The sequence below is a fragment of the Lissotriton vulgaris genome, chromosome 11, assembly GCF_964263255.1.
Source record: "Lissotriton vulgaris chromosome 11, aLisVul1.2, whole genome shotgun sequence".
NCBI lineage: Eukaryota > Metazoa > Chordata > Amphibia > Caudata > Salamandridae > Lissotriton > Lissotriton vulgaris.
The window spans coordinates 834700338-834720770 of NC_141699.1; the positions used below are offsets into that span (position 1 = coordinate 834700338).

General features: G+C 46.0%; 1 protein-coding gene across 18 annotated transcripts in view; it reads right to left on the bottom strand.

Moving 5' to 3' along the window:
* Window positions 1–20433, bottom strand: part of CEP19 (centrosomal protein 19) — a 115004-nt gene that overhangs the window by 82838 nt on the left and 11733 nt on the right. For 8 of the 18 annotated variants that reach the window (XR_015300955.1, XR_015300953.1, XR_015300954.1 and 5 more), the window contains exon 2: window positions 1555–1628. The exons of 6 other annotated variants lie outside the window; for them this stretch is intronic. The gene's annotated coding sequence lies outside the window, so the exon portion shown is untranslated. Of the gene's footprint in view, window positions 1–1543; window positions 1629–20433 lie in introns of all 18 variants that reach the window. 4 more of the 18 variants (XM_086943967.1, XM_086943959.1, XM_086943966.1 and 1 more) reach the window with 1 other exon arrangement.

Sequence of the window (20433 nt, forward strand, 5' to 3'; positions counted from 1 at the left end):
AGGGATAAATGACAGAATCGAATATTCATGTTTTCTGTGATACTGAGCACAAGAATTGGTACCTTGAGGGATTTTCGCTCCTCCAACTTATCCGCATTATATACATGCTTGAACTGTAGATTGCTAGACTTTGGATTCTTACGATGACTATCACACTCTACTGCTACACAGTGTACAGAGATTTATTCATGTATTTGTTTTTCTTTTTCCTTTTTCTCTTGTGCAACCCACTACATGAGTCATACATCACAACTCATTACTTTCGTATATTTCACACATGTTTGGCTTTTCTGCTTCTCATTCCCTTTTTTTACTTCAGTGTTCTTTTTACATACATCAGTGTTCTCTTTCCCTATATGTTAAATACGGCTGCTTACTTGTTTCACATTATGATCGCATTACCGATCTCATCCCTTTTGCGAGTGTTTGTTTACTTCCTGGTGACTCCACCACGTGACCCACTTCTATCCTATCGCTGAGCGCGTCATATATTCCACGCGGTTTGTTGAACCGCGGCATTTAAATGTTGATCCCTGCATCTATTTCGATCTCTGCATCTAGTTTTCAACATGCCGATTCCATCAGACAACACCATTACGCTATTTTTAAATGCATGGTTTATATATATTTTTTTCGCGCTCCCAATATCACGTGACCACATCACAGGTCTACAAAACACAGCTCGATTGGCCTAATGTTAACTCGACCGGTTTCGTGTTAGCAACTTCGTGAGCCCCGTGCGTTACTCTTTCGGTAAGTTTGTCACGCTTCCCTGTCACCCGGTTTTCTTTTATCTTTGCTCTTTGATCTTTATGCTTTCTCCAGCACGATATTTCACTGTTCACAGCGTAGTATGTAAATCCCGTATTCTCTTTACTTTGATCACAACACGCTAATGACTTCTTGCAACATCTTGGTACACATATGCATTTTAGCTGTCAGTTAATCCAGCAACGTTTATGATTTTACCTTGATGAATGTTAATTTCATTAATGTGGTCGATAATGCTTGTAGACATTATTCATGCAACATGTTTTATTTAAAAAAAATGTACTATGTATCTTATTATGCATAAGGTTCGTACGCTGAACGCTAAGGTCCTGTATGCTTTCATTTTCTAGGCCCCTGACGAAGGGTTACCCTGTTTAACCCGAAATGCATTGGGCGGGCATGAAGTAATGCAATTAATTGTTCACAATTTAAATGAATTTCTACAATCAATTTTGCCAAAGAATATCCATTTGGAAATGAATAAATATGCATGATGATCTCAAGAATGATATGATTGTTTCATTTGGAAAAGACAACCAAGCTCCACTAAATTAATGAAGAAACCTGTTTGTTTCACGTAAAATAAGCGCGCCTTTAGTGATTTCCTAATCACACTTTGTTACAACCACATGGAGAAAGTACCACATGCTGGAGAGGGTCCATCTATACCTCCGCCAGAACAGCCAAATAATCAGACCCTAAATCTTAAAGTACCAGTGACAAACAAGACAGATTGTGTGCTCAATACATCTACCACTAATGCTCTACCCACCATTAACTTACCGCCAGAAGCGTCTCCCTACGTAGTAGTTCTCGCAGGGGCACCAGACTTAAAGAGAGAGCAGAATGAGTCACACCTGGAATTAAAAAATAAGACCATACACTGGTTGAATCAAAACAGACCCATTGTAGGTAACAAAAATGGGGAAATTCTCCATGTTAGAAGGGTGAATTGGCTAGGCAGTAGGTGTAAAGACATAGCGGGTAACTGCATAATTGTACATTTTAGGGACAAAAGAGTAGTGGAGCACATCCTTAAAATGGGAACGATAACATTGCAAGCAACATAAGACCCTTGCCACTAGGTTACTTAGTAGATGATGGAACCCACTTTTTGGAGAGATCAAGGGAGGGTATAAATCCAAATAGGAACCTAAGTCACACTTGCAGGGCTCGACAAATCATATAAAATGCTCTAGACCTGCAGGTCTAGTAACCTACAAAATCTCCTCGACCTAACTTAAATGAACTTGACCTCAAACTCTGAAAACTGAGCAAATGTGACAAGTTAGCAAGATTTAAAAGCATTTTTATTGCTCATTTACTTCATGAGCAATAAAGATGCCTTTAAATCTTGCTTTCTTGTCACATTTCCTCTGCTTTCAGAGGCAGAGGTCAAGTGTCAAGTTTGTATTCCTACTCGCCAGAAAGGGCGAGTAGGACCTAAAAATAGCTCGTCCTTAATCAATCTCACTCGCAAATGCGAGCGGTCGAGTGAATTTCTCGAGCCCTGACTTGGGGTAACCCCGGGGTGAGAGATTGGGGGCTATTCAATTGGACAAATAGATTTAGTCCATTGATGTCCCTTGAGGACAATGATTGACTAATCAGACCCATGACACCCACAGAATCCCCCATAAGAAGAATAGGTGGGAATATCAATTCCCAGGAATTGCGAGGGGTGGGGCTGATAGCGTCACATAAAACTGTTCCTATAGATCCCACGTCAATAAAAGAGGCTTATACACCAACAGTACCTAGGACAGAGAAACTAGTTAGGGCCCAAGAGAGCCAGATTAGTACTATAGGCGGAGGCACCTTAGACAAAGATGAGTCAAGGGACATTGCACACACTCAAGTACAACAGGGCAGAGGGGACCAGTTAGGGCTCATAAGGGCTGAAGAAGGGATTATTAATGTAAATCCATGCACCCATGGACTAGTGGGTGAGCAGCTAGCAGATGGGGGAATAAAAATAATTTCATGGAATGTAGCAGGTTTGGCAAGGAAATTCGATATTAGTGAATGGTGGCTGTATAATAGCCGATTCCAGATTATCAGTTTACAAGAGACTTGGGTGGTTGATAACAGCCTCTTTCATATGACAGGGTATAAATGTTTCCACATACCGGCTCAGACATCTAGATCAGGTAGAGCAATGGGAGGCCTGTCCATATATGTGGACTTAAACCTCCAAGGGACATGGACTAGTGTGGCCTGGACATCCCATAATGTAGAGGCCCTGTGGTATGGGGGCAATGGGTTAAGGCTGATTTTGCTCAACGTATATAATGCTGGGGCCTCGAGAGATAATAATCCCATTTTACAAGAACTAGATTATAGACTGGGTCAAGAGATTGCCAGTAGGAAAGGGGCTTTGGCTTCAACCACTTTAGTGATGGGCGATTTTAACTGCCACCTTTGCCCATGTTTGTTCCCCTTAGATCCAGAATGGTCCCGCTGCCCAGTCAAGAATGGCCCCCACTTTGATCATACTCCAGAGGGAATGGCCCTTAAAGGGAGAGGGTGCTCATCATTTATTGATTATATTTTTGCATCCAGGCTACTAAAAAATTGGATTAAATTAGTGGGAATTAAGTGGAGTCCATTTAGTGACCACAACCCTTTGGTACTAGAGCTTATGTACTTGGGACGATCGAGGATAAGTCCTGTGGGGGGCATCTCCCTGAGGGCAACGGACCAGGAGAGACAGCTTAGGTGGTCAAAAATTGATGGGAAAACGTTCTACAAATCCCTGATGGATAAAGGAAAACTATTGATCGAGGATTGTCTAGACCTCGCAGTAGAAGGGCAATCCTTAGTTAGAGCGTTCGGACAAGTAACTAGTGTAGTTGAGGGACTTTTAATGTCAAGCGCACCCATGAGAAACAACATCATGCCGAAATGGTTTGATGGGGAATGTTCGCGCGCTCTAAGGGAATTAAAACATAGTTTAAAGAATAGGCCTAGGGATAAACAAAGAGTAGTCCAGTGTAGACAGGTATACAAGAGTGCAGTTAAGAAGAGGAAATTAGCACTCCAGGCGGAAGCATGGGCAGACCTAAGGGAAGCGGCGGATAGAAGGGACATAACCGAGTTCTGGAGTATAATTAATAAACCATGTTTCCAGGACAGTAGTGCCCCGGAGATTGGGACAAATATTTTTCCAGAACAGTGGTTTACATATTTCAAGGGTTTGTACAACCACGGACAGGAAAGTCCTTCCGAGGTGGGGTGGGTTGTCCAACAGGGCCAAGTAATAGACTTCACTTTAGTTGAAATAACTGTTGGAATTAAGGGCTTGAGTAAAAATAAAGCCCCCGGCCCTGACGGTACACCACCTGACTTGTACTTGTCTAATGTTGAGTTATGGGCCTCACCAGAGTGATAAACGCGCCAACTAGTTCTGGTCTACCCCGGTCCTGGTCCACTGCTACGAAAGTCCCGATTTTTAAAAAGGGCGATAGGGACAACCCTCAGTGCTCATTGATAGACGTCTCAGCCAAGATTCTGGGCCGGGTAATCCTTACTCGCCTTACTTAGTGGACCGATGACTAGAACATCATCTCAGACATCCAGTATGGCTTAAGGGCAGGGAGGTCCACAAGTAATCAATGCCTGAACCTTTACATGCTGGTTGCTAAATATACTAAAACCAGCAATGAAGCTATTTATCTGGGGTTCATGGATTTGGCAGCCGCTTTTGATCATGTTAATAGGGACAAGCTCTGGTCCCTAATGAGCAATTTACGAATCGACCCTGGCCTGATTAATATCCTGAGAGAATTACATAGGGATACCACCGCCAGAGTACGCTATAACACGAATGGGGGGGAACACCGATCCGTTCCCGTGTACTAGCGGGGTGAGCAGGGTTGTATCCTGGCCCCTTTTTTATTTTCGCTCTATATTAACAATCTAGAGCAGGCTCTGATCAATTTAAAGACAGATTGTTTGAGAGCAGGAACGAGTCATATACCGGTACTTTTGTACGCAGATAACGCGGTCCTGCTAGCACGTACCATGAAAAGCTTTACAGATCTTAATTGACAGATTCGCTACATTTATGGAAACCCTAGACCTTTCTGTGAACCAAGTAAGTCATATGTTATGCTGGCAGGCAATAAACCTTGCACCAGTTTCTCGTATAGAATAGGAAGTCACACATTAGAAAGGGTGCATTCTTTCTCCTATCCTGGCTTATTATTCGACGGTTCAGTTAAATTCAACCCTTTGGTGGAGGACCGTTGTTCTAAACTTGTATCTTCAAATGGGGCTATTGCAAATTATAGGCGTAGACTGGGTCGCTGGTCCCCTGAACAAGTCATGAACTTATATAGCTGTATATGCTGCTCCAAAGTCATATATGGCTCTGAAGTGTGGGTGTAGGAAGGTGGATACCTGACTATGGTTACCCCAGATTTTTTGCCTTGTGTTTAGCTGGTTTTCGACTTAGTTGGCCTGGTTCCCTGCTAATCAGAGCCCCAGGCTCTCTGCTCACTCCTTAAAATGGACTCCATGCACCCTAGGTGCATAACCTGATTGGTACTGGACACCTTGTCAGCCCCTATATAGTGCACTATAGGTGCCAAGGGCATAGGTGCATCCAAGGCCTACCAGGGGCTGCAGAATAGCTTTTGCCACCCCTGGCTGGTTCTTAAATTGACACAACTGGCTGATCACTCAGCTGGGGCAAGTTGGTATAACCACCTCTTGCTTAGATATAGTATACCTATATCTAAACCTATATTTGGACACATATAAACCTGTGAGTCACTCCTATGGCAGGCCTTATCAATCCTGGAGGCAGAGTGCGTAGTTTAACGTGAGATGTTGCTCTGGCATGAGCTGGGCCTGTCTGCAGCAGTTGGGAATAACTCCCTAAGCTGTTCCGGGATAATGCCATACCATATACTATTAAGTGCATTATAATCCTTTGCGGTTATATGTTAACTTTGGTTTGGCTTTATCAAAACATGTTGTGTAAGGTGTCATACGATTTGGAATACTATCCCCTCGACAGTCTTGTCGAGGGGGATAGCATTCCACCCCTCTAGAGGGAGAAGACATGTTACTTTGCTAAAACGCAGTTGATTTTAAAAGAGCCTCAGCACCACAAAAAGGACGCTTCTGCCACAGACACGAGTCTGACCTCCTGCTGCTGACCGAAACTCAGCAGAGGAGGCCTGGACATAGGGTTTCCTGTCACAGGGAGGTGTCACACCACCCCAGACAGGAGATAGTGGATTGTAGCAGGGAGGTTTGAAAGAAACCAGACAGTGCCTAGGGCGCACAAGGCTTCCCCTTGCATAATCCTGTCAAACCGGTTCTGGGGCACACCAGCCCCAGTCCGAGCACGACCCTGGACAAAGGGAAAGGGGTGTATCCACCCCTTTCCTGGGTCCCACCCATAAGAGGGACCTAGCAGGTAATCCAGCCCCCTAGATTGGTATAAGAATGGGAGCAGTGCCAAAGCACTCAGATTATCCTGACTGAAACTTATGAAACAAAACTCTGGACCCTTCGACATCCTACTCGACGTAGAAGACTGAAGAATCTCCCTTGTGGTCAAGGAGTGACCACCCCGTGCAAACAGGCACCATCCAGCACCTCGACGTTTGCTTTGTTGCAGTTCCCGCGGGAACTCGAGCGATAGAGTTCGACAAGACCAAGCGTGCCTGCCTTCTAACAGCCCGATCCACAGTCCCTGCAGAGCTGAGACCCGTGGAGGAGACCTGAAGCGTGGGGCCCGCCATCTTGGAAAGCCCACGAGACGCTGACTGTGCAACCCCTGAGTGACCCTCGAAGCTGTGCATTGGGGTTTGAGAAGCCCCAGCCCTGAGCATCTCTTGCACCGAAGCTCACCCCTCCACACTCACCAAGTGCTGCGTGGGGCCCTTCTTCATCTTTTGGCTCAACACGTTGGCCCGGTCACTTGCCCGTTGGCTTGTGGCCCCTGTGCCGACGAACCTTGAAAACTAACTTGTGATTCTGGTTGCTCCAGACTTGCCCTCGCTCCCCTGAAAAGGAGCACCCGCTCTGACCCTCCTGCTCCGAGTACAACGCCATCTTCGAATCTTGCGTGGGTTGCCCTTGCCAAGGGTTGTTTGCTCCAATCCGGAAGCCGACACCGCCGACAGCGAGAGCCTGCGTGGGACAGCTCGTGATCCACTCCTGGACATCCTCGGTGCCCCAGAGTGCACGTGGCAGCGGAGAGAAGCAACCCGTCAGCGACCTGAAAGCGCCCAACATTGCCTGGTTCCTTCTGGTTCCACCCTGGTCACTGCTAAGTGACCCAGACTCTGTCCCCTCTGCTTTCAGATCATCTTTAACTTCGATCCACCCTTGGATCACACCGGACACTGCTCGTCTCGACGCCTGCAGCATCTTCAGCTCCAAGCACCAGCAACCTGCGTGACAAAACCCGACACTACTTCGCACCTGTGCACCCGCTTCCTGTGGGTGAGGTAACTCAGCAACGCCGGTGTTCCCACACTGGTACACACCTCTAGTGTATGTGTCTTAAGTTTCGTCCTTCTAGGTTGAGCGGAAGTATTCTTAAACTGTAACTTTATAACTTTTACGCACCATTGACTTTACATTGGTGCATGCCTGTGCTTTAAGCGCTGCACCCGAATCCCGCGGGCTTTTCCTGACTTCAGCATTGCTAGTCCCGACTGCTCCCAGCGATTCCCTAGGCCCTAGGCCTAACCACTGTTCGATTGGTATCTCTTATACCACTTTCTTAATATATGGTTTGAGTGGCCACCCGCCCTCATCCATAATTGTGCAACTTTCATATGCTTAACTGTGCTTTTGTTTAAACGCTTGTGCCTCTGCACTCATAAAGAGTACAGAGGATTATTCTAGTAATAAATACATATATTTTTATAATATATACTTGTGTGGTGTCCTTTCATTTGATATTACAGGATTGTGATTGGTAAAACAGCTCGCTTAACACGACCTCTTGAGTTAAGCCTTTAAGGCTGCTTAGTCCATGCTACCCTTAGGATAGCTTGTCTATAAGGTTGACTTACAACCAGACACCATAAGGGATTGTTTGGACTGATACAAGGTGGTTCCAGAATTGGAAACATCATATAACAGGCCAACTTCTCACATTGGTGTGCAGCGGTGCGGATTTGAGCTTGCTGTTGTTTTACCATTGCAATCTTTTTATCAAATTGAAAGATCACATCAAGTACCTTAGGTACATATAAACAAAAGCTTAGCATATTTAAGTTCTACTGAACTTAGTAGTTGTAGATCAAAGGGCTTAGCACACCCTCCCTACAACTCACTAGCAAGGTACAGTAGGAAAACACTTAGTGTAGGTAAGTGCACCACTTGCACCTCACTAGCAGTCATGTCTGTCATAGGTGAAGCCTCTGGCTCTCAGCATGTGACAGTTGACCTTACCAAGGCAACTTCCATCTATGACAAACTTAGCCATAAAGACTTCAGTGCCTTATGCATTGCAAGAGGGCTAAAAAGGGGTCACAACCCCACCATTCCTTCCCTGATAGCCATCCTGGAAAAGGATGACTTAGATAAGGCGAGTGCAGTTCCCTTAGATGCAGGAGATGGAGTGAACCCCCCTGAGAATGAGGACACCCCAGAGGTGGAGGAGGATGGCTCAGAAGAAGATGAGTCAGATCAGAATCAGAGGGGTAACCAGGTACTAGTGGGGAGGCTTAACCAAACCAACTTGGACCTACATGGGAATGGAGAGGGCCAGCACCTCCCCAGACCCTACAACCTAGTACCTGCAGGTAATAGAAGGATGAGGTCTCCCTCAAGGGATTCTCATAATTCTAGTGCCTCCAGGGAATCTCAATGGGGAATGACTTCCCCCCAGAGAAAAGAGCATAGGGCCAGAATGAGGGCTGTCCAACTCCAGATAGAGAGGGAAGAGGTAGCCCTGGCTCAAGCTAACCTTGCTTTATCAAGAGAGCAAAAATGGTGTGGATTAGATTCCACTGGTGGCAGCAATATAATTCCTAAAGAGAAAGACAGGTCCTATGATACTAGAAACCTGACAAAGATTGCGCCCCCCCTACAAGGAAGGGGATGACATCCACAAGTGGATAACTGCTCTTGAGAGAGCCTGCATGGTACAGCAGGTTCCTGAAGAACAGTGGGCAGCAATCTTATGGTACTCCTTTTCTGAGAAAGGGAGAGATAAGCTCCTCACTGTCAGACATGAGGATGCTAAAAACTACCAAGTCCTGAAGAGTGCTCTAATAGATGGGTTTGGCTTAACCACTGAACAATACAGGTTAAAGTTCAGAGATAATCAGAAGACACAGGCACAGGACTGGACTGATTTTGTAGATTGTGCTACTAAGGCTCTGGAAGGTTGGCTACATGGCAGCAAAGTCATGACTTTACAGGATTGTATAATTTGATTATGAGGGAGCACATCCTAAGTAATTGTCAGAACCAGCTTTTACACCAGCACCTGGTGGACTCCGATTTGACCTCTCCCCAAGAATTGGGAAAGAGGGCAGATAAATGGGTCAGAACCAGGATTAGGCCTAAGAATCAGGGCAATGACCAGAAGAAGGAGTGTACCAAACCTCAAGATAAGGGAGGGGATAAATCCAAAGAGAAGACTTCCCCAGGGCCCCAAAACTCCAAGGATGGGGGTGGGTCCCAAGACACTTCGTCTACCCAGAAAAAGCCATACTGTCATGTCTGTAAACAGACTGGCCATTGGAAATCAGACAGCTGTTGTCCAAAGAATGGCAATAAAGAAAATATTCCTCCAAAACCAGCTCCAACACCTCCTGTCACTATTAGCAGTGGTTCCCCAGGTGGTGGGAGCAACCCCCGGAATTTAGGTGGGTTTACTTTTGAAGCACAGGTGGACTCTGGCCTATCCAGGTCCCCTACCACTGATACTCTTGTCTATGAGAATGGCATGGGGTTTGCCAATTTCACTGCTTGCCCAAATACTTTGAGCAATTACAGACAGGAGCCCCTCATCAATGGTTTGAAAGTTGAGGCCTTTAGAGACACAGGGGCTAGCATCACCATGGTGGCTGAATGTCTAGTCCCCTCAAGGCAACTTTTACCTGATGCCAAATACCAGGTGACAAACATTGATGGCATAGAAACCAATCATCCCATGGCAGTGGTAAGTCTCAGCTGGGGAGGTGTCATTGGCCCAAAGAGAGTGGCAGTGTCACCAAATTTGCCTGTAGACTGTCTACTAGGAAATGATTTGGAAATCTCAGCTTGGGCTGAGGTTGAACAGGAAATCCATTCTAAAATGGTAAATGCCACTGGAAAGGTCAGTGGGGCTGTGATGGCTACAGCCCCAATCCAAGATGTCCTTCCTGACAAGGTTGGTAGGGCTGAACAACTCTCAGCCCCATCTTTAGCTAACTCCCTTTCTGAAACGAATAGCAGAGCTGTTATGATAACAGCTCACACCCAAACTGAGTCTCCTCCTGAAAAGGTTGGTGGGGCTGTGATGGCCACAGCCCAAACTCAAACTGATACCTGTGTTGTGAAGCCTGAAATGATGGATCACTCCACCCAAACAGAGAGCATGGAGGAGGAAGAGAAATCTCCCCCTCACCAGACATTAGGAAAGGATCAGCCTCCTCAGGGAACTGATCTTACCCCTGATGAAGGAGCTGTCCCAGAGGTTGTTAGGCCTGGCCTGACAGAGCCTCTGATGGCAGAGGACCCTTCTCAGGGGGGATCCAGTCTGGAGCAGGTAACCTGCCCCTTTTTGCCTTGCCTTAGTCAGCCCAGGGCTGCAGAGGACCAGAAGGACAGTGAGCCCCATAGGGCCACCTGTCAAATACAGCACCCCCATCAACAGATTAGGGGCTAGTAGCCCTACTAAGGTGAAAACTTTAAAAACTCCTGAGGGAACCCCCTTAAAATTAGTTAGGGACCTCCCACAGATGGATTCTGTTGGGCACAGCCAAACCTGGGACCCAAAGGGCCCAAACCTGAACTGTCCCTCCAGTAAGCCAACAGAAGGGACCCAGCCTCCAGCTTTTGGTAGCCAGAGGTTGACCCTGAGAGCACAGTGCAGCTCAGTTTAAGAAAGAAAGGCATACATGGTGAAAGATAATTGAAGGAAGCTGAGCCCTAAATTAGTGGAGCCTCACTTCAATACTCCATATCCACACCAGCCTTTTACTTTGCAAAAACACACCCAATGTAGTGATTCCCTATGGTGGAGACCCTCTAATACCCCAAGGGTGAGGGATTGCTTAGTGGACCATGAGACAGGGGGTAACCATGCTAGTGCAGGTACTTCCTTATATGGCCACTCAGGCAATATAGGCTTACCTGGTCAAGGATAGCCTTATCTCCTTTCGTTTGGGGGGGGGGGGTTGTGTAGGAAGGTGGAAACCTGACTATGGTTACCTCAGATTTTTTGCCTTGTGTTTACCTGGTTTTCGACTTAGTTGGCCTGGTTCCCTGCTAATCAGGGCCACAGGCTCTCTGCTCACTCCTTAAAATGGACTCCATGCACCCTAGGTGCATAACCTGATTGGTACTGGACACCTTGTCAGCCCCTATATAGTGCACTATAGGTGCCAAGGGCATAGGTGCATCCAAGGCCTACCAGGGGCTGCAGCATAGCTTTTGCCACCCCTGGCTGGTTCTTAAATTGACACAACTGGCTGATCACTCAGCTGGGGCAAGTTAGTATAACCACCTCTTGCTTAGATATAGTATACCTATATCTAAACCTATATCTGGACACATATAAACCTGTGAGTCACTCCTATGGCAGGCCTTATCAATCAATCCTGGAGGCAGAGTGCGTGGTTTAACGTGAGATGGTGCTCTGGCATGAGCTGGGCCTGTCTGCAGCTGTCGGGAACAACTTCCTAAGCTGTTCCGGGATAATGCCATACTATATACTATTAAGTGCATTATAATCCATCACGTTAATATGTTAACTTTGGTTTGGCTTTATCAAAACATGTCGTGTAAGGTGTCATACGATTTGGAATACTATCCCCTCGACAGTCCTGTCGACGGGGATAGCATTCCACCCCTCTAGAGGGAGAAGACATGTTACTTTGCTAAAATGCGGTTGATTTTAAAAGATCCTCAGCACCACAAAATGGACGCTTCTGCCACAGACACGAGTCTGACCTCCTGCTACTGACCGAAACTCAGCCGAGGAGGCCTGGACAAAGGGTTTTCTGTCACAGGGAGGTGTCACACCACCTCAGACAGGAGATAGTGGATTGTAGCAGGGAGGTTTGAAAGAAACCAGACAGTGCCTGGGGCGCACAAGGCTTCCCCTTGCATAATCCGGTCAAACTGGTTCTGGGGCACACCAGCCCCAGTCCCAGCGCGACCCTGGACAAAGGGAAAGGGGTATATCCACCCCCTTCCTAGGTTCCACCCATAGGAGGGACCTAGCAGGTAATCCAGCCCCCTACATTGGTATAAGAATGGGAGTAGGGCCAAAGCACTCATATTATCCTGACTGAAACTTATGAAACGAAACTCTGGACCCTTCGACATCCTACTCGACGTAGAAAACTGAAGAATCTCCCTTGTGGTCAAGGGGTGACCACCCTGTGCAAACAGGCACCATCCCGCACCTCGACGTTTGCTTTGTTGCAGTTCCCGCCGGAACTCGAGCGACAGAGTTCGACAAGACCAAGCGTGCCTGCCTTCTAACAGCCCAATCCACAGTCCCTGCAGAGCTGAGACCCGTGGAGGCGACCTGAAGCGTGGGGCCCACCTTCTTGGAAAGCCCACGAGACGCTGACCGTGCAGCCCCCGAGTGACCCTCGAAGCTGTGCATTGGGGTTTGAGAAGCCCCAGCCCTGAGCCTCTCTTGCACCAAAGCTCACCCCTCCACACTCACAGAGTGCTGTGTGGGGCCCTTCTGCATCTTTTGGCTCAACGCGTTGGCCCGGTCACTTGCCCGTTGGCTTGTGGCCCCTGTGCCGATGAACCTTGAAAACTAACTTGTGATTCTGGTTGCTCCAGACTTGCCCTCGCTCCCCTGAAAAGGAGCACCCGCTCTGACCCTCCTGGTCCGAGTACAACGCCATCTTCGAATCCTGCGTGGGTTGCCCTTGCCAAGGGTTGTTTGCTCCAATCTGGAAGCCGACACCGCCGACAGCGAGAGCCTGCGTGGGACAGCTCGTGATCCACTCCTGGACATCCTCGGTGCCCCAGAGTCCACGTGGCAGCGGAGAGAAGCGACTCGTCAGCGACCTGAAAGCGCCCGACATTGCCTGGTTCCTTCTGGTTCCACCCTGGTCACTGCTAAGTGACCCAGACTCTGTCCCCTCTGCTTTCAGATCATCTTTAACTTCGATCCACCCTTGGATCACACCGGACACTTCTCGTCTCGACGCCTGCAGCATCTTCAGCTCCAAGCACCAGCAACCTGCGTGACAAAACCCGACACTACTTCGCACCTGTGCACCCGCTTCCTGTGGGTGAGGTAACTCAGCAACGCCGGTGTTCCCACACTGGTACACACCTCTAGTGTATGTGTCTTAAAGTTTCGTCCTTCTAGGTTGAGCGGAAGTATTCTTAAACTGTAACTTTATAACTTTTACGCACCATTGACTTTACATTGGTGCATGCCTGTGCTTTAAGCGCTGCACCCGAATCCCGCTGGCTTTTCCCGACTTCAGCATTGCTAGTCCCGACTGCTCCCAGCGATTCCCTAGGCCCTAGGCCTAACCACTGTTCGATTGGTATCTCTTATACCACTTTCTTAATATATGGTTTGAGTGGCCACCCGCCCTCATCCATAATTGTCCAACTTTCATATGTTTAACTGTGCTTTTTTTTAAACGCTTGTGCCTCTGCACTCATAAAGAGTACAGAGGATTATTCTAGTAATAAATACATATATTTTTATAATATATACTTGTGTGGTGTCCTTTCATTTGATATTACAGGATTGTGATTGGTAAAACAGCTTGCTTAACACGACCCCTTAAGTTAAGCCTTTAAGGCTGCTTAGTCCATGCTACCATTAGGATAGCTTGTCTATAAGGTTGACTTACAACCAGACATCATAAGGGATTGTTTTGACTGATACAAGGTGGTTCCAGAATTGGAAACATCATATATCAGGCCAACTTCTCAAAGTGGGGTTTTGTAAACATTGACCAATTGCAGCTGGAGGAAAATACATTTTTTCGATCTATTTTAAAAATACCCCAGAGTTCCCCAGCTGTAATTGCTCATAGGGAATTAGGGAGGCCTTACATTGAGAATTTGGTTACACTTAGACCTATCTTAGCCTGGATAAAAATATGGATAAACCCTGAAGCAGCCCTGAGTAGACAAATCCTAAAAGATTGCCTCTATAGGGACAAATGTATGAATATCCCGTGGCTAAGATATGTGAAGAATAGGCAGGAAAGTCTAGGTTGCAAGGAGCTTTTCACAAACCCTGCAGTAATTGTATCCGAAGACAAGGCCAAAATAAAGAGATCTTTTTTGGACCAGAGAATCACACGTAGAGCAGCTGTTGAAGGGACCAAACACTCAGTAAGCGCCCATTGCCTTGTTAAAACCACCGAGGGGATGGAACCGTATCTCTTTCTCATGCATAATGCCCAGGACAGGTTTTTAATGTCTCGTTTTAGGCTCAATATTTTATCACATCTACTGGCTGATCCGCCAGGTTTTACACTAACAATTGAGCAGAAGGGTGCCTGCGGCTGCGACAATAAGTCTCCGCAGGACACCCTTCATTTTGTACTTTTGTGTTCCTTTTATACAATACCCAGGCGTAGATTTCTGGTAGAAATTTTAAAACAAGCCAAATTGAATCATGCTAAAGATGCTCTACTTTTTCTGCAAAGGGCAAATGAGCCTAGGACACTCTGTTGCATTATGAATTTTATTAAAGTCTCGATGAGATTAAGGGAAACTAGGGGGCATGCTTGATACTGATTGTCGTAATGAATTTCTAATCTTTTTTTAACCCATGTGTAAAAACCAGTCAGGCTCAAGATAATGATTTAATTGTATTTTAACTTGTAAATAATTGTGCTTTTATGGTGTTTTTTAATCACCGAATAAAGAATTACTGACTGACTAAGTCTTTTATTTATTTTTTTAAAACAAAAACATAAATAAAAGGCATTGTCATTTACAATGCCAATAGCTCAAACTTGCGTAAATGCGAGACTAGACCTATTGCATTGCAAATGCTTGTTTATTTTGAGAAAGAGAGTACCTGTACTTCTCAAGAGTGGCGCAATACTTTTAATTGGAGAGTACCCGCACTTCTTGGAAATGACCAGGTACTCTGGGTACAGAGTACCTGAACTTTGCCCCATTATTTCAAATGTTAGCCCATATTCCCCCCACCAAGTTCGGATCTAGTTGAGCCTTTTTAAAAGCATCGCCTGATTGACCAGTTTTGCCACTGGTATTGTATTGTATTGTAATTGCATTTATATAGCGCTTACTACCCCTGACGAGGCGTCGAAGCGCTGTTTCGGCGTGTAGCACGCTACTTCGGGACCCACAGAGGATTAGTGTTGAATTAGTATAGTGAAACATGCAAGTACATTTTAAGTGGTGGATAGGTTAGTCAGTTATTTGCATAGCTGCCAAGGTCTGAGATTGCCTAGTGTGACATTTTAATAATTTCAGTTCAATTATGAGTGACATTCCTGCGAATATGAGTGACACTTTTTTGCAAGCAAAATCAAGCAAAGAAGACTAGGAAAACATATAAATATATGCAATTACACCCATTTAAGAAACAAGACACTTGAAGAAGATGTAAAAACCGCTGGAAAGCACCAGAAACTAAAGCATCTAGAGTCCCTTTTAAGCTGATCCTACTGTTAACCACAACAAAGACCCAGATATGCACCACTCATTGACAGTCAGTGCCGCACCACAACTAACAAAAGGACGTTTCTGTAAATGTCAGCAAAGTCAGTATTTGGAAAACAGCCTGTTAAAAATAAAATGTAAACGTTTCTACAAAAACGCTGTCATGGAAATTAGATGCAGTAAGAGCATGTGCATAACGAGAGGGGTTCGAATAAATTTAAATGTGCTAGTGTAACTGCTAAACAATTTCAAAGCAGGCTGCCCTCTGCAACAGTCTAACTTTCATAACGTAATGTAAGTGAATGCTCAGCCCGCACACTGCCCAGATGGACAGAGGGGCTCCTTCACATATTTGTTTTCACTTATGGGCTGTCACAGAGCAACTACACCGACACACAATGGCAGGCACTGACCACGTGAAGTAATAGGAGCGGCAGCACTGTTGGCGCGCTAGCGCTAATAATAAAATGTAAAGTACATTGAAAATAAAGATACCTCGCTGAGGCACAACTTACTATATGAGAGTGGACTTCAGTAACGTTAATTGTTTAGGACGCACCTCACTGCAATAACACCCACCTCAGCAAGCACTGGCCCGTGCATGATTACAGGAGGGGCTGGTGTACTGCTAGGGAAGTTTGGAAAAACAAGGAGGACCCCACATAGAGTTATACAGGACCGTGGGGAAAAACAGAATTAAAAGTTAACAAAGTCCCAAGTGGTGGACAGAAAGGATTATGTCCTATTTTAGTGTTGGTGATATGGGTACAGTGGTATAAAACATTTTTGGTCAAATGGGCATACCGTGGACTCCGCGGGAAAGGCAAAGGTACAGTATTGTGTAATTAGTTATCCATACACAGCAGTTACGCACTATAGTATCTGGGATAAACACGGGTAATGACAGTTTCTACACAGTTACTTAAAATACTTTCAACAAAGATTACAAATTTAATTAAGACTTATCACCACATGTGTTTGGTAACATTATTTAAATTTTATTACACTTTATCAATTCACAATTTTTGTTAAAAACATCATTTAAAAACATTTTGCAATAGACATGTTAATCACAATAGTTTTTTATAAAATGCATGTAAAAGAAAAGAATCAAAGGTCGACGCGGCATTTCGGCTTTCTTTAGTACACCTTCCTGAGGACTGATTCTAGACAATTAAAATATTAAAAACACAAAGTTACCAAACACTTTTGATTGGATACAGTCTTTTTCATCTGTGTATTAACACATTTCATTTACCCGATTTTGTTACTCTGCTGTTTTACATCTTGGTATACAGAATTGCCCATTTTTTATCTCCATAGACCATTTAGGTACATGATTCAAGTCATGTTCTAAACCTGCGTTCTCTGTTTGCATTCCTTTAATATTTACAATTATTATTTGCACATTATTACACACTTTATTTGCCTTCCCCTAGGAAATATATCCCATGTTAAAAAAGTCCCCATAGTACCACCACTAAAAGAAGCATGATGTCTCATATCATGCATGCGTACCTTATTGTTCCAGATGGAATTATTGCCCATGTGGAAAGAAACCGTTGTTTAAACGAAGAGTCCTTTTTGAATACGGACGGTTGGCAGATCACAAATTGCTAGTAATTATGTGCAAAATGCGTTGTCTCTAAATGAAGACATGAAAAATGCCTGTGACTTATAAGTATTAGCAGTCACAATCGGATTACATTAGGTTATAAATTTCATTATTACATACCTAGTACCAGAGGAGTGAATTCAATTTCCTCTAGGTTTTGATTACTTTTATTTATATATCTCTCATGGGGGACTTGATTTCCACTCTCCGTACCTGTTGATATAAAGAGATAATGCCCAGGGTTGTTTTAAATTGTTGTTCCCCTATTTTCATACTCTCTGTTAATTCACTATGGTCAGCCTTGTACCTGTATGAAGGAATTGATTCTGCCGTATTAAGCTGCCAGAAGGAGCCACCGTTTTATGAAGGTTGTCGGCAATATTCTCTCTGTAGGGTAACAATTAATACCCTTGTTATTATTTTAAGTATAGAACACAAATTCTTGTGTAGCGGTCTGATTTCATTTAAAGATTGTACCAAATTTTCACTCACCATAAGAGCTGGGTGAACGATCGCTGAAATCCGGGACCTCTTTCAATTAGGTCAGCATATGTCGGAAGAACGATCGACACGTTAGGGGTTGGCCTCACCGGGTTGTCGTTCCCAGTAGGGGTATTAGTCCAATTAGTTTATCTCATATTCCTTGATGGACTGCCTCTTCCTTACATTTGTGTGTTGTTTACTCTTACTACTCCCTTCTGGGGTTAGACTGTTGTTATTAGTCGTTTTTGTATTTATATAGTGCGCTCTCCTTCTCTCTTTAATGATGGTTCATTAAAAACATAGTTAGAGTGCACCCATTTTCTACTTATGCTCCTTGTTACCCGACATAATCTTGTAGTTCTTATCTCTAAGGGGGCCGGTTTGACTAAACTCTAGCTTTAGTCCAATTAGTTTATCTCATGTTCCTTAATGGACTGCCTCTTCCTTACATTTGTGTGTTGTTTACTCTTACTACTACCTTGTGGGGTTAGACTGTTGGTACTAGTCGTTTTTGTATTTATATAGTGCGCTCTCCTTCTCTCTTTAATGATGGTTCATTAAAAACATAGTTAGAGTGCACCCATTTTCTACTTATGTTCCTTGTTACCCGCGTTACCATGGGAACATTTTTTGTTGTTGTCTTAGTAGAAGAGTGCCGCGCTTGAGTTTCAGGAACCCAACAATCATTATTGGATTTAAAGCGTTCGTGGAAGAGACGCTCTTACAAACTCAAGCGCGGCACTCTTCTACTAAGACAACAACAAAAAATGTTCCCATGGTAACGCGTTTATCATCTAAACCAATAGGCTTAGCTAGGGATGACAGATCCATCAAATAGGAGCAGACCATGAAAAGCGGTAGTAGCCATAGCGACTCAAACAGCATTAACGCATCTTGACCAATTAAACCCCGGGAACAAGGCGCCCAATCAACTGGCGTCTACTATTTAGGCAGGAAATACCGCAGTGTGAGCATTTCTCTTGAACGCCGTGCAGAGGAGACGAGTGTAGGAGAGTAGGGTCTGCAATCCTATGATCACCCAGATTTTTTGCTTTTGTTTCACTGGTTTACGACTTTCTCTGGCTGTGGGCCTGCTAATCAGACCCACAGCCTGGCTGTTCTCTTTCTAAATTACGATATGTACCCTAGGTGCATTTACCAATTGGTACTGGGCCACCTTATCAGACCCCGTAACGCAGGGCATAGGTGTACCCAGGGCCGCCAGGGGCTGCAGCATGTATTATGCCACCCCTGGCTGGCCTCTTAAATTTGACACAACTGGCTGCACGACAGCTGGGGCGAAGACGTGTAACCACCCTTCGCTTTAGGTATAGTAGCCCTATATCTAACCATACAATGGACACCCGAGTCACTATCAGTCACTCCTATGGCAGGCCTTATCAATCCTGAAGGCAGAGTGCGTGGGCTCGTGTGAGCTAGGTTCAGGCCCGAGCCGAGCCCGGCGGCAGCTTGCGGAATCAAGCCCCAATAGCTGTTCCATGATAACGCGTACCATATCGGTAACTCCGGTATCGCGTTATCAAGACATGTCGAGTAAGGTGTCATACGAATCGGGGTGCTGCCCTCTCACCAACTCTGGCGATGAGGTTAGTATCCCACCCTTCTAGAGGGACACGACATGTACGTAACTGTGAACCCCGGTTAAAGTTAACTGAAGCCTCAGCTCCACAAAATGGATGCTGCCACCACAGACACAAGTCTGACCTCCTGCTGCTGGGAGTCCTTCCAGCGAGGAGCACTTGGACAACGGGTTTCCTGTCGAGGGCGCTGTTCGCACCGTCCCAGACAGGGTTTGTGTATTCTGGGTAGGTAGGGCTTTGGCGAGAAGGTGACTGCGGAGTGGCACCCCGGTGCTCACTACGCATCTGCCGGTTGGAACCAGTTCCAGGGGCGACAGCCCTGGCCGGGGGAAAGCCCTGGCCTGGGGAAAGCCCGGCAGGGGAGAGGGGCGTAACTACCCCCCTTCCTGGTCCCACCCTTAGGGCAGGACCTAGTCATGTACCCACCCCTTTCTTTAGGACAAAGACCGGAGCGGGGACCCTTCCAAATTAGATCATCTTTGAATCAAGAATACTTTCTACGAAAGGACTTCAAGACTCTTCTCAAGATTTCTCCCTTGTGGCTAAGGAGTAGTCACCCTGCATCAGCGGGCACCAACTAAGAACACTGCGGTTTGCTGCAAGTCCTTCCTCAAGGATCCGACGGCCCAGCTCGACGAGAACCGGCTTCCCTGGCACCTCTGACCTCTACCCACGTCATCAGCTCAGCTGTGATCTGTGGGTGCGACGAGACCTCGAGGGACCGGCCATCATCAGAACCTGCACGCTCTTAAAAACCAGCACGACCATCGAGGTAACTCTCTGGTGAGTGCTCTGGGGTCCGAGAAACCCCAACCCTGAGCCGCTCTAGCACCGAAGTGCAGTCTCCCAGCATCTCCACGATCTGCGTGGGGCCCTTCTGCTCGCTGCTCAGCCCGTTGTCTGGTCACTCGCCGCTGGCTTGTGCCCTTCTGTGACGACATCCGAGAATCATCACTGCTGGTCTGGTTGCTCCAGACTGGCCCTTGCTTCCATCTTTGCGAGAAGCACCCCGGACCCTCCTGGTCCACTCAAGACGCCATCTTAGGCCCACCCCGTGGCCCTGAGATCTGCCAAGGCTTGTTGCCCCATCCTGGGCCCAGCGACGCCGACAGCATCATCCTTCGTGGGACAGCTCGCACCTCC